The following is a 15,498-nucleotide window of genomic DNA, read 5'->3' on the forward strand; positions in this document are numbered from 1 at the left end:
ACATGAATCCACACATGTGTTTAAAATTCATAGAACTGTACAGCAACAAAATCAAATCAATTTTACTCTATGTTAATGTAAAAAATATAATCCTGGGCAAAAACACCCTGTGGCTAAGATGGTTCCCATGCCCATAGCCCAGCTTCCAGGCCAGGGAGGGGCCTGTCTGCACCCCCTTGGCTCCCAGAACAGGTTGGGTCTGGCCCCAGCCACACTCACACCCTGGGAAGTCCATGACGAGGTAGGCAGTTTGGGCGGCCGGCCAACGGGCAGATGTCCACTTCCCAGGCCAGCACTTGCGTCTGGGAGCTTCCTAGGAGAGGTAACCGCTGTGAAGGCCCCGCTTCAGCCAGAGCAGCAGCTCCCGGAGGAGGGGAGGGGCAGCTCCTCACCCAGGGGACACGAGAAGCCAGGCACCCGTTCAAGCACACACCACAGGTGCAAGGGCGCACACCGGGCTCCGAGGCATGCTCACAGAGCCCCAGTCCTGGTGTGAGCCGCAGTAAACCTCAGCCCCAGTTCACTGCATCCTCTTCGATCCACCCCTCCACCCTCCGAGCGAAGTCACCTCCTCTGTAGAAGGAGAGGCCTCCAGGGCTTCTTGGCCGGGCGGTCAGCCATGGCGGGCTGAGCAAGGACACCTGAGAATTCATGGAACCGCACTTAGGCAGCCTGGGCTCCTGCTGCGACCCTGTCCTGCCTCTGTCCTGCCACTGTCCCCGCCTACAGAGGGGTGGAGAGAATGGCCACATGTCATGGAGCAATCCCTGGAGGGCCCACCTGGGAAGAAGCACTCTTCTGCCAGAGCAGGAGGCTCTGGTGACAGCCAGATGCAGCCATGGGATTGTCCTAAGAGTCCGTGCAATGGTGCTTCTCTGGGAACAAAGGGGGGAGGCGGGGGGGGGGGGGGGGGCGTGCCTTCTCCAGGCCCTGGGCCCAAGGGAGCGGAGGATGGTGGAGGGTCTTTCTTAAGGAACTTGGGACAGCCCAGCACTGGCCTCACACACTCCAACTCTCAGTAGCTCCAGGAATCAGGGAGAGAAGGCCCCCCAACTCTCCCCAGCAGTCCTCCACTGGCCCACACTAACCCCCCCCAATTCTACCTGTGCTGGGTGGGAGCTGAGTCTGACTTCCAACCAGGAGCTTCCCGAAGACTGTGGGCGATGCTCTCCCTGGGACAATGCAGTTGCCGACTCCTTGAGCTCATGCAAGGAGCAGCGGGAGGGAGAGCTCCCGGACCCGGACACCAGGCGTGTGCACAGGGTCCTGGCCCCCCTGGAGCACCTCTCCCAGCCCAGCGCTGTCTAAGGACTTGCTCCCCCTTCCGGATCACATCAGGGTGGAGTAACCCACTCCCAACAGCTCTGGTGGAAGTGCCTGGAGGTTAACGGCAGGGGAACCGAGGGGAGTGGCTTCCCACACACTCCTAGACCGGACCAGGTGGCCAGACTCCAGGCTGGGGCCGGGGTGTGGGCACGAAGAGCCCACCTGGTGCCTTCTCTCCTACCTTCACCTGGCCCTGGGCCCTGCTCTCTCCTTGCTCCTCCGACCGCACCTGGAGCCCTGCTACCTGGGCCAGGACCCCAGAGAAGGAGGTGGGGAGGGAGGGCAGTGGGGGGCTCTCTGGGGAGGGAGGGGATGTACCATAGGCAGCCTAAGGCTTCCCATGAGCATATATGTGCACCCCAAAAAGCAGAACCTTTTTCAAAGGTCACATGTTGACTTGTGTTGTTAAGACTGCATGGGAAAGCCATGTGACAATAACACCGAGAGACACAAAGGGATGCCTTTTTCTGGCCTGCTGCCCTGGCAACCACAGGGCACGCCACCCGGCTCCATCGGCTTGAGAAGGGGCGGGGGGAGGGGAGTGGGTCCTCTGACCAGAAGGGAAACTGTGGGTGCAGGGGAACAGAATGGACAAGGGGGAACGCTCCACTGGGAGCCACATTGGCAGGCCTTGGTGGGGTCTCAGGCGATAGAAATAAAAGGTCCGTCCCAGGTCCTCGGAGGTTCCAGCTGTGGGAAGGCACACAGAGAAGCAGCCAGTGAGTGCAGCCAGGAAGGTGGGCACAGCAGGGTGGGGCATCCAGGAGGGAGCCCAGCCCACCTAGGGAGGGCGAGAGACATAGCCGTGAGCCCGGGAAGATGTCAGGGGCAGCAGACAGGACGGCAGAGTGAGGGCCACCCCGAGGCAGGGAGGTGCGGGCTCATAATTAGACCAGCTCAGTGTGAAGCCCCTGGTGCTGGCGCAGCGCCCTGCAGGTGCTGCCACCTGCTCTGCATGGTTGATTCCTCACGCAAAGCTGCGATGGCGAGAGTGTTCTGTAAGTGTACAGTCTGGTAGCCACTAGCCTGAGCCCTGGAAATGCAGCGAGTGCCACTGAGGAGGTGAGCTGTGAGTTTATTTAGTTCTTTAATTAATATAAACGTACATTTAAACAACCACCAGCTTTCTGGCCTCTGGATTGGACAGTGCAATCTGGAGACACTGAGACACATGGGTGACATTAAGCTCCAGTTGGACAGACACTGTGGTCCGTCAGGTGGTGAGTGCCCTGGGGGAAGCTGACTTAGTGATGTAGAGGGCGCTGTTCTGGGAGGGGTAATAGGGAAGCCCTCTGAGGAGGCACCGGCACAGGGATCTGAGCAGAGGAAGGGAGGGCCCAGGGTCACCTGGGAAGGGCATGCCAGGCCTTGGGATGGGCATGTGCTTGCTGCAATCTCAGAGGCCTGAGAGGCTGGAACAAGGGGTGGGGGAGGGAGAGGGAGATATGAAATGAGGTCTGAGCGGAGCCAGGGGCCAAAGCAAGCTTGGCCTTGCAGGCCACGGGGAGGAGCACGGGTTTTAGGCTGTGAATTGGAGCCCTTGCCATTGCCACGGCTCACCGGACCAGGAATGGGTGCCTGAGCCCCTCTGGTAGACCAGTTGTCCGCTCACTCTCTGCCTGCACATGTTGCCATTTTTGCTGTGGATAAAGGAAACATTCTCCTTGTGTGCCTCACTCCCCAGTTCCTCCTCCAGCTCCCCCTCTCCCAGCTCCTGTGTCTCTGCCCTCGCCTATTCCTATCTCCCTTGCTCCTTACTTCTGCCAACCTCTCAGCCTGGTATCTGGCATGTCTCGTTGTGACTCTGTCCCCCTGCCTGGCACATCCTCCTCTTCCCCTGGTGGCTCAGCAGAGACACTGGGAGCCTGGCCAGGGGGACATGGCAGTGCACAGTCCTGGGGAGCCGCGGGCAAGCAGCCTGGGTGCAGGAGAAAGGAGAGAGCAGCAGATGGGGAGAGTGGTGGGGAAGGCTGTGGGCGGGGAGCCCTGTTCCTAAAACAGGACCAGGATTTTCCCAGATTCCCAGAACAAAGGAGGCAATGCAGGTCACGTCCCAAGGTAACTCCCACCTCTTTCCTAGCTCTTCCTCAGCCTCCAGCCCAGGGAGACACCTGGCGGGGCGGGGGGGGGGGGGGGGGGGGGGGGGGGGGGCTGGAGAGAGGAGGCATGCAGGAGTTTCTGGGTCTGTGAAGAGAGATGTGGAGGGGTAGGGGGTATTGTAACAAATTACCACAACCTCAGAGGCTTAAGACAACACATATTTACTATCTTACATATCCGAAGGTCAAGAGTCCAAAGTGAGCCCTAGGGGTTAAAATCAATGTGTCAGCAGAGCTGCTTCTTTCTGGAGGCTCAGGAGAGAATCCATTCCTTCCAGGCAGCACTTCCAGAGCAGTGATGGCGAACCTATGACACATGTGTCAGAGGTGACATGCGAACTCATTTTTTTGGTTGATTTTTCTTTGTTAAATGACATTTAAATATATAGAATAAATATCAAAAATATAAGTCTTTGTTTTACTATGGTTGCAAATATCAAAAAATTTCTATATGTGACACGGCACCAGAGTTAAGTTAGGGATTTTCAAAATGCTGACACGCCGAGCTCAAAAGGTTCGCCATCACTGTTCTAGAGGCTGCCAGCATTCCTTGGCTTGTGGCCACATCACTCCAGCCTCTGCTTCCATCATCATGTCTCTGCCTCTCCTGCCTTTCTCTATCCTTTATAAGGACTCTAGTGATGACATTGCCGCCCCGCCCCCCCCCCCCCCCCCCCCCCCCCCCCCCCCGGCCCTGAATAATCCAGGATGATCTCCCTACCTCAAGGTCCTTAACTTAATCACATCTGTAGAGTCTATTTTGCCAAATAAAGTAACATTTCCTGCTGCGGGCACTGGACCGTGAGGCCCTTGAGGCAGGAAGCCTCTCCTTTCTCACCCTCATTCCTGCCCTTCAGAATGTGACAGGATCACAGGATCACGTGGCTTCTGGAGCCGCCGGACTCATCCTGGTCTGCATTTTCCTAGCGGTGATCTGGGCAAACCACTTACCCTCTGTGCCTCAGTGTCTTTATCTGTAAGATGGGGATACTAACTGTACCATTGTGAGGATTCAATGACTTAATCCATTGAAGGTGCAGCGCACCTCACCTGGCCTGTTAATAAGCACCGTGGTCAGAATGTGCAGAGCCTGGCACACGGTGAGCATGTCAGCTGCCATCATTGTGATTATAACTCCTATTGCCATGCTTCCAGGGTGCCCAGCCCTGTGGTAGCTGAGGAAGGAGGAAGGAACACTGCTTGTCCTCAAGGAATTCACATGCCAATCAGGAATACAGAGGCTTGCAGGAGCAGAACTTCTTTTCTAGAAGGACGATGTCTAAAACGCACCTCAAACGTTCGTGCTATTGAAGTTCTTCATTACCCATGGGTGTTAGACGCTGGTGCAATGAACCAAGCCTTTCCAGCTCTCCGCCTTCTGGGCACGTGGTGGAATTGCACTCTCAGGACTCGGAGGGTGAGCAGGTGGTGGGCGAGTGAATGTGTGGGGTCCTGGGACTGATCCAGGCCAATGAGTTGTGAGCAGAAATGAAAGGGTCGCTTTCAGGCCTGAGCATTTCATTTCAGGAGCAAGCCCGTCCAAAGTTGTCTCTCCCTCGGGCCCAGCTTCTCTTCCAGCCTAATTCCCAGAGACCAGAGGAGCAGAGCCTCCTGCCCACCCATGATGGACATGAAGAGCAAGTGAGAATTAAATCTGACTAGGGAGTTCCTTGTCCTCTCAGCATAAACTAACCTCTCCTGACTAATTTAGCAACTGAAGTATTTTACAGAAAAAAAATCCAATCGACTATTATGAATGATTGCACACTTGATCACAGTCTCTGCACCAACATGCAGATAGCATAGCAATCCATGAAGAACAGCCACTCTTACTTCTACTTTTCCCCTTAGTATGTTTTCCCTAGGTGTACGCATCAGTGAGAATGTGGTTTGGCTACTAATGACAGAAAACCCAAGTTAACAATGACTTAAACACCATTCACTCTCCCAGGTAAAAGCTCCAGAGTTAGGAGGTGCGCGCTGGTATGGTGACTGGGTGATGATAGGGAAGCCAGGCTCCTTCTTTCCTGTTACTCTGCCCTTCTCAACAGATGGCTTCCCCAGATGGCTGCAGATGGCTGCAGTAACTCAAGCCATCGCATTTGCAGGCCATCCTGGAGGAAGGAGGGAGGTGGGGGAGGGGCATTTCGGGGTGGGGGACAGGGGGGTTATGGGGGTCATGGGGGTCATGGGGGGGTGCTCCGTCTCTGTAATGACATGCCACATAAGACTGTTCTGTTTACATCCCATTGGCCAGAACCTGGTCACAAGGCCGCATCTAGCTGCAAGGGAGGTTGGGAAAGGAAATGTTTATTCTGGGCAGCCATGTACCCCACTGGTTTTCCTCAGGCGGGAAGAGAGATGGCTGCAGGGACGCGGCTGGCAGGCCCTGCCATGTGTGGGATGGTATCCCTTCACATATAAGTCCCCTGGTTTAATGGCCAGCTTGGCCCTGTTCTAATTTTTCACATTCCATATCAGTGCAAATTGCTTTTCTCCGTTTGTGTTATCTCCTTGAGATTTATTTCCCAATGTGTGATAACCTGCCGGGCTGAGGGGTGTGACTGGGACGCTCTCTCCGCAGCAGCTGCTGTTACATTTCGCTGCACCGGGCGCCCAAACAACAGAGCCACGGGGATTTATGAGCCCGAATTTCTGGTCCCCCAGCCCCGCCACATGGGCTTGTGCCATTTGGCTTATTTTTACTGATTCGGTAGATGTATTATTTAAGGGTGTTTTAGTTTTCATGTCATTCATTCATTAGCAGCCAGCTGAGGTTTGGGCCTGGGCTGGGTTACAATCCACAGTCTCACAAATAGCAACTGGGTTGTTGTTTTATTCATCTGCCAGGGGGATTTAAAGCCCATTTTAGAGCCGAGAAAACTGAGGCGCTGAGGCTAAAGTCACAGGCCAGTGTGGCAGAGCAAGGACTGGACCCCAGTCTGACTACGAGCCCAGTGCTCCTATGAAAAGGACTTGCTTGAACAGTAAAGCAGGACGGTGGTGGACGCTGAGGCACAGAGGGAAACCCTGTGTGGGGAATGGTGGAGTTTATCTGACTCACTCACCCCCATGGCTTTGTGCATGCTGCTTCCTCTCTCTGGACCTCAGTTTCCCCACAAGCAGAGTAGACGATGGGGGAGGAAACCACCTCTCAGATCCCTCCCAATTCTGGATAGAAAGTGCAGTAATAAATGCTGGCAGTTTAGGAGGGTGGGCACGGCAGGAAGGGGAGCACTGACTGGGGGTGGGGGCGGGCAGGGGGAAGTTGGAGGGGGCCTCAGGAGAGGGGTGGGCTGGATCCCGTCTGGTCTGCCCTTGGATGTGTGCACTGCGCTCTCCCTGTGGCTGTCTCGAGTCTTGAGTCCGGGCTGAGGGTGGACGTCACAGTGTACTTTGCATGCACAGGTAAGGCCTGCATGTTGGGACCTGAGATGGACACTCTCTCCCTTACCCCAGGGAGATGGGCGGTAGCCAGGGTGGAGTCCAGAGCGTAGGAAGGGAAGCACAGACAAGCCTGCTACTCAAGGGTCTGGGGTGAACTGAAGGGGGAACCCTGGCCCAGTGTCCAGCTCCAGCCCTTGGTGATGTCCTCACAGGACAAAATGTTCCCAAGACAAATGAAAACATATGTCCACACAAAAACCTGTCATGGATGTTCATAGCATCATTATTCATAACTAGGGGCCCAGTGCCCGAAATTTGTGCGAGGGGGAGCATGTCCCTCAGCCCAGCCTGCATCTTCTCCAATCTGGGACCCCTCGGGGGACATCCCTCTCACAATCCAGGACCGCTGGCTCCTAACCACTCACCTGCCTGCCTGCATGATCACCCCTAACCGCCTCTGCCTGCCTGACTGATCACAACCTAACTGCCCTCCCCTGCCGGCCTGATCTCCCCCAACTGCCTTACCCTGCCAGCCTGATCTCCCCCAACTGCCTTACCCTGCCAGCCTGATCGCCTCCAATTGCCCTCCCCTGCCAGCCTGATCGCCCCCTAAATGCTTACTCCCCTGCTGGCCTGATAGCCCCTAACTGCTTGCTCCCCTGCCAGCCTGATCACCCCTAACCGCCTCTGCGTCAGCCCCCACCACCATGGTTTTGTCCAGAAGGAAGTCAGACATCTGGAAGATATCTGGTCTATCTGGTCTAATCAGCATATTACCCTTTTATTAGTATAGATAGCCCCAAAGTGGAAACATGACTGTCCATCCCTGTTGAATGGATAAAACATGTGGTACATCCATACAATGGAATGTTATTCAACCATAGAAAAGAGCAGAACACTGACACATCCTACAACATGGATGAACCTTGGAAACATTTCCCTAAGTAAATGAAACCAGGCACAAAAGCCAACATATGTATGATTCCATTTATATGAAATGTCCAGAGTAGGCAAATCCCTACAGACAAAAGGTAGAGTAATAGTTGCCCGGGGCTGGCCCTGGCCAGTCTGGCTCAGTTGGTTGGGCATCACCTGTGCACCAAAGGGTTGCTCGTTCGAGTCTTCATCAGGGCACATGCCCAGGGTTGCAGGCTCCATCCCCGCTATGGGGCGTGCTGGAGGCAACCAATAGGTGTTTCTCTTCCTCACATCAGTGTTTCTCTCTTCCACCTTCCTCTCTCTGTAAAAATCAATAAACTATCCTAAAAAGAAGTTGTCTGGGCTGGGGCTTGGGTGGGAAGGGACATGGGAAGTAACTTCTAAGATACAGGGTTTATTTTAGGGGTGATGAAACTGTTCTAAAATTGATTGTGGTGATAGTTGCACAACTCTTTGAATATCCTAACAACCACTGAATTGTAAACTCTAAAAGAGTGAATTTTATGATGTGTGAGTTATGTCTCAATAAAGCTGTCACCAAAAAAAAAAAGTGACTGCAGAGCCATCACTTACCTAGGAGAGCAGAAAAGCCAGGAGCCACCGGTGTTTTCCTTTGTGTGATGGAAGCTAACTCCCCTGGATAAATGTGAAAGAGGCTGTGGGACACCATAAAAATACCATTTTTGTTCATCACACCACTAGAAACACACTATTTTGTTTAAAGTGCTTCTCCAAACTGCCCGGGACTGAGGGCTGCTGGAATCAAGTTTTGATCGGCTGAATATAAAAAGATGAAAACGGTGGGGGAAAAGTAATCTGATGTTTAATATCTGCATCAACTCAGAAGAGGGTGGGGTGTTCAACAGAAGTTTGTGTGAAAAAGACCTGGTTTTAGTTGGCCATCAGTTCAACAGTTGCTAACCACTTGAAGCGATAGCCATAGAGCCTGCTCCCTCTTAGGGTGCATGAGAAGAAATACAATCGCTGGGTCAAAGGGAGTGACCGTCCCAGTGTGAGGAGAACCCGGCTCCCCTGTTGTGTTCTCATCTGGGCTTCATAGAAGGAGTACACCAGCGGACATCAACCCGTGCAGAAGAAAAGGGCCAGTCATGTAAGAGTTCGGAAACCATTTCAGATGAGAACAACAAAAACATGAGAGTATTTAACCAGATCACATAAGATGTAGCTGGGGACCACACAGCTGTCACATGAAAGGTTGAGTAGATTTGCACTATGCCGTTCTTTAGAGATAAGCAAGGTTCATGCATATGGGCGATAGGAAGGTAAGTTTGGGTTTAACATAAGGAACTATCATTATTGAAATAGATAACCTCTAAAAGGACTTATACTAGCCATAGTTTATTGAATAATAAGTGAAAGGCACTTATTTTATTCGCTTGTTTTGAATATATTTTATATTCACATGGCTCAAAAGCAAAACAATACAGAAAGGTTTATAATAAAAAGCCTTCTTCCTATCCTGTTATCCTCTCTACTCCTGTGCTCACGCATATGGGAACCAATTTTTAATCATTCCAAAGCTTCCATAAGTAAATATTAAAAGATTATTATACCACCACCCCTTTATACAAAAGGTAACGTAATACACAGACTGTATCTCTGCTTCTGTCTGGATATTTTCTATTGACTTGTTAAAATCTTCTTTTCTATTGTGTCTAATTTGATGTTAAACCCATATATTAAGTTCTTAATTTCAGTTATTTTATTTTTCAGTTCCATAGTTCCCATTTGATATTATATTATATTATATTATATTATACTAGAGTCCCGGTGCATGAAATTTGTGCATGGGGGGAGGTCCCTCAGGCCGGCCTGCACCCTCTCGAAATCCGGGACCCTTGCGGGATCCAGCCTAAACCTGCAGTCAGACATCCCTCTCTCAATCCAGGACCGCTGACTCCTAACTGCTCACCTGCCTGCCTGCCTGATTGCCCCTATCTACTCTGTCTGCCTGTCTGATCACCCCTAACCACTCACCTGCCTGCCTGACCTCCCCTAACTGCTCACCTGCCTGCCTGATTGCCCCTAACTGTCTCTGCCTCAGCCCCCACTGCCGTGGCTTCATCGGGAAGGACGCCTGGAATGATGTCTGGAAGGTCGTTCGGCTGTTTGGTCTAATTAGCATATTATCCTTTTATTATTATAGATTATCAGATGAAATATTCTATTTGTAATTGTTTTTTCATCTCCTGATTTCTTGGCCATTTTAATCATAGCTATTTAAAGTCCTTATGTCTGGATCACTTGCAGGCCTGTTTCTATTGTCTATTTTCTCCTTTGACTTGGCATGCCTAGTAATATTTTTACTGATTGCCAAACATTGTGATTTAAACACTCCACAATATATCATAAAGATCTCTATTGATATATTAGAAATTCCCTTTTTTCTAGATAGGCATTTTATAAACAGTATCTCCAAACCATACAGCAATTCTGCAAGATGTGTATCTTGCCCAGAGACTAACACACAACTAAAAACCAGCAATGGTGGGATTCATATCCAAGTCTGTCTAGCTCCAATGTGGGTGCTCCCCCCACAACACCTGTGAATAGCCATCACAGGAGGGGCTCAGGTGGGCCCTGGAGGGCCAGCAGTTGTAAAGACAGTTCTAGCCTGGCTCTGCTGATTAGGAGACCCACTCAGTTAGCTCGAGAACAAAAAGTCATATCAGTGAAGAATTCTTACGGCTAAGAATGGTTTCTGAGCCTGTCCCAGGGTGTGGAGAAGGGGCACTGAAGCTCACCTTTCCCCAGTTGTCAGCCTGTGGGGGCTCCACAGTGGTACCAGTCAAAAGAGTTTTTATTTAAATGTTGCACTGAATTACTCTCTTTCAGATGCACGCACACACTCTGGCTTTATTACGCATTTATTTACATGTAGCCAATTCTGTCCTGTTACTTTGTCCCAGCTTCATTCACCCTCACCCGACCTCTGCACGGACCCCGGTAAGGGACACTGCCCCCATCCCTGGCACCTGTCCTTGTGCCATCTGTACCCACACCCCCCCCCCCCCGCCCCCCAAGCCTTAGCTATAGCAGGGCTTTGTCCTGCCCGACAGGAGTAGGCAGAGGGCCAGCAGTTGTAAAGACAGTTCTAGCCTGGCTCCAGGTTCCTCTGCCTACTCCTGGCTCCCCCTCCCCAAACCCCAGCTTCTAAGACCTGTGGTAGTCAAGATCTCAACAGGAAGTAGGTAGCACAACCCAAGTTAGGATAATTTGAGGAGGGCTTATTTACAAAGGGATTAATTACTAAGGTACGGGTGGGATATAGAGAGACCACAAGGGGGAGGGAAGAGATGGAGGGGTGGTGGCAATGGAGCTGTCACCACCCACATCTCAAAGGGATGCCTGGAGGGAGAGGTTCCTGGAACCCAGAGAAGAGAGTCGTGGAGAACAGGCCACCTTGACAGGAACAGTAACCTTCAGCCACCCAAAGTGACCTGCAGGTAGAGAGCGGGGAATAAGTAACCCCAGGTCACTACCCTCTCAATTCTGGTCTTTGGCTAGGGCTCCCTATTGGCCAAACATAATCAGAAGCCTCCTGAGGCAACAAGGAGGATGGAGAAGGATCTAGAATGGATCTGGACAGGCAAGAAAGTATCTGGCGCGTGTGTGTGCAAACACACACACACACACACACACACACACACAGTTTAAACAGTAAAGGCATTTATCTATGTCACATGTAAGTCTGTTTGTGGGCATCCCAGAGTTGTGCAGCAGCTCGGTCACATGGTTCAGTGATGTCACTGCCCACCCAGGCTCTCCCCATCTTTTCACTCCCCTCCTCAGGATGGTTGACTTTTAACCTTAGGCTTCCACAGCTTCAGGCATCACTTCCTTACTCAACTTCATTCAAGACAGGGAGGAGGGGACACTTCCTTACCTGTCTCCTTTGATCAAGGAGTGGTCATTCACAAAAGCCCCCCTGCCCCCAGCAGCCTTCCTCCCGCCTCTCACTGGCCAGACGGAGTCACATGCCCACCTTGAGCCAATCACTAGTAAAGGTGGGCAGGACACCTTGGGGGGCTTAGACCAACCAAGGTTCATCTCCTGGGGCCAGAGGTTGCTTCCACTTCCTTGAGTTTGTTGCTTCTCCCCAACAAAGTCAGGGTTCTAACGTCTAAGGAAGAAGGAGGGACAGGGTCAGGCCGCAGGTATTTTACTTTTCCCCAGGAAGCCCAGGCATGTCACAGGAACGCAGGCTGGAAGCGGGCACCGCAGCTGTGCTGGGGTCCTAGGATCCGCTGAGGTTCTAGGTGGCCAGTTCCTCCTGGCCGGCCTCTCTGCTCTGCCCTCCTCTCCCCAGCAGGTTCCTCTGCCTACTCCTGGCTTCCCCTCCCCAAACCCCAGCTTCTATAGCTTCTCTAGGTTCCCCAGCCCCTCTCCATCAGGCAGGACAAAGCCCTGCTATAGCTAAGGCGGGGGGGGCGGGGGGGGGGGTACAGATGGCACAAGGACAGGTGCCAGGGATGGGGGCAGTGTCCCTTACCGGGGTCCGTGCAGAGGTCGGGTGAGGGTGAATGAAGCTGGGACAAAGTAACAGGACAGAATTGACTACATGTAAATAAATGCGTAATAAAGCCAGAGTGTGTGCGTGCATCTGAAAGAGAGTAATTCAGTGCAACATTTAAATAAAAACTCTTTTGACTGGTACCACTGTGGAGCCCCCACAGGCTGACAACTGGGGAAAGGTGAGCTTCAGTGCCCCTTCTCCACACCCTGGGACAGGCTCAGAAACCATGCCTAGCAAGAGGGCATTCTGGGAATGCAGCAGATGCTGTTGGGGCCCACCCAGGCCCCTTTATCAGGCCCGTATGTCCGGCCCCAGCTGCTAAGCCTCACAGCTGCCCCCTTTTCTGGAGAACAGAGCCACCTCGCTCAGATGTCTGAGCGGTCGTCTCCCCAGTCCTCGACCCCCCCTCACCCACCACCCACCCCTGCATCCTGGGCTCCTAGCTGCCAATAACTGCTGATTGGGTGGGGGGGGGAGGGGGAGCAGGGGCAGGAGTGAGGTTGGGGGAGGATAAGAAGCCAGACCTTTGGCCCAGGCGCCAGCTCTGTGGTGCTGTTCATGCTCAGAGTCCCCTGTGGGTCAGGCCTCGCCTGGGCCTGGCTTCTCCTGGCCTGGGTCTGGCCCTCCTATCTTATTCCCACCTGCAAGGAATTCCCACCCCAAGTGAGCAGGAACCTGGTCTCCTCCATCTTCCTCCTCCTCCAGTCATCGCACAGAAATCCTTAGAGCAGCCGCCAGCTACACCTCCTGCTGGGCTCTGCAGGCAGAGGCACAAGACAGCCTCTGGTCTTAAAGGGTTGAAATTCTAATCAGTGAGGCAGGCAGGACACACCTATAGAAAGGGAAACACTCCTAGCGAATAGCATACGCCAAGACCTAATGCTTGGCCCAGCAGATGAGGGTTCAGGTCGTGTGCAGAGAAGAGGGAAGACACAGCAGTCAGGGAGGGCTCCCTGGAAGAGACACCAGTGGGTTTAACATTTCCATAAGCAGGAAGGAGGCCAGAGGAATGCGCTAGGACTCAGGGGCCCAAGGCATAGAGCATGTGGTGGGGTAAACGCTCTGCAAGAAAGCAGGAGAGGTAAGATGGGAGAGGCAGGTTGCCGCCTGGGGCGGCGGGAGGGACAGGATGGAGGATGAGACCAAAGTTCAAAGCTGGAGTGACTGGAAGAAGGAGGCTCTTATGGAGGGACGTCCATTTGTGTTGTTCATCGTCACCTCGCTTTGTACCCCACGGTGCTGGGCACAGAGCAGGTGGGCTGTAGGTGTTTACCCAACAGGGTCTACCCAGGCCCCTGCTCCTCACCTCCTCCCTGCATCCCGGCTCCCCAAGCAGGCCTGAGGGAGCCTTCCAGGTCAGTGCGACCTGTGCCCAGAGAATCAGGGGAAGCGAAGCCCCCCCCCCCCCGCCACCCCCCCCTCCCGCCACCCCAGCAGGAATTTAATCAGGAGAGTTAATTAGAGGCCCGGGTGAGAGACGGAGGCACTGGTGCTTGTGTGCCTGCGTGAGCATGGGAGCCGAGGATCAATTTCAGGCTTGTGCTCCACAGAGAATGAAGCTGCTGGAATTGGGATGCAGTTGTCGGACAAGAGCCAGGCCCCTGCGCTGGGCTGGCTCCACTCCCTCCATCAGGGACAGGCTCCAGGGGCATATGTGTGCGTGTGCCCACACATGCTCACTCTCCTACACATGCCTGCACACTCACACACACACATCACACACATGCACATGATGTATCGCATTCACATGTACCTGCACACACATCCACTCACACAGTGCATTCACTGACACACATTCACACACTCATGCGGAGCTTTGCACACAACCGTACTACATACCTACACACTCATGCACATGTTCAGTCACATACGCACACACACTCAAAATATATTCACATGCACATTCCATGTACACACTCACATACACACACATGTGCAGGAGGAGCAGTTTTGACCTCCATGGCTCCACACCCAACTCAGATCCCTCTTCACTGTGCTAGGCTGTTCTGAGCTGCACCCTCGGGCCATAGCAGAGCTGGCACCGTACAAACACCAGCCTCTGCCCTCAATAAGGCCCTCTCCCACCTGTTGGCTTTTCCACAAGGAAAAGCAACTTCTCAGAGCTCATGCCCTAGTCTCTCTCGCTCCCACGCCTGCACGTCCCGGGGTGAGGCAGTTCTTCCTCCCAGCTACCTTCAGTCCCCTGCAGAATCAGGCCAGCCCCGTTCTCACCGACGGGAATGTTCTCACCAGTCAGCACAGCACGGGTCCCGGGAGAGCCAGAGACACACCCAGGGCTGCCTTACCTGATACGGGCAGGGGCTATGGAGGTGTGAGTGTGTGGGGAATGTCTGCACGGGGCTTTAGTCTGGGCTCCGAGGGTTCTAACCCAACTCTGAGTGACTTTGGGCAAGTTACTAAACCTCTCTGAGCCTCAGTCCCCTTGTCTGTAAAGGAGGGCAGCCACGGTTCCAGATTGTGTGAAGAGTGAGTGAAATTATACATGTCACGTGCTTAGCACAGAGTGAAGTACATACTGCTAGTATGTGCTCAATAAATTTAACACTTACCATCCTGAGGGCCAAACCCAGCACTCCTGGCTTCCCCTCCCCGACCAGAGTTCACTCTTGCCCTGCAGGCCTAGCTCCCTCCTGCCTTCCTTCCCTGTACCCGAATAAGAAGACAGGTTATTAGTGCCAATTTGATCAAAACCGCACATGGATTAGCATGTACGCAGCAAAGTCTAATTCTGTTTACTGTTCTAAGGGAGCATGCAATTATTACAGGAGCTGGGACAGAGTGTTTTTAATAACATTTCTTGTTAAGATTTAATTATAGGAAATTGTATTTTCTTAATCACTGAAAACTCAACTGGCTAGGAAAAGAATCGTGATAATTTTGTTTGCAGTTTATTAAATCCGTAGGATATTCTTTCTCTTACATTTGCTTTTATTATGTGCTGCTGCTAAGTGCTTTTTAACCCTTGGAGCTGTGAGGAGGGAGGCCTAGGGCATCCCTGCCTCCCCGTCCCCAGGCCCTCCACTGAAAACTCGGTGCCGAAGATCCATAAACCCAAGCGATTTACAGAGCCGAGTTGTTCGGTTTCCTGCTCAGGAAAAAGAACAGGCGTGCTCTCCTCCTTGTTTAACGTTGGTGGCCTGAGAAACCGTCCAGAGAATACCTGGCCCTCACACCAGCCCCCCCGCCCCA

The sequence above is a fragment of the Myotis yumanensis genome, unplaced genomic scaffold (assembly GCF_028538775.1).
Source record: "Myotis yumanensis isolate MYYU_CA2020_CCGP unplaced genomic scaffold, mMyoYum1.0.hap1 SCAF_6, whole genome shotgun sequence".
Taxonomy (NCBI): Eukaryota; Metazoa; Chordata; class Mammalia; order Chiroptera; family Vespertilionidae; genus Myotis; species Myotis yumanensis.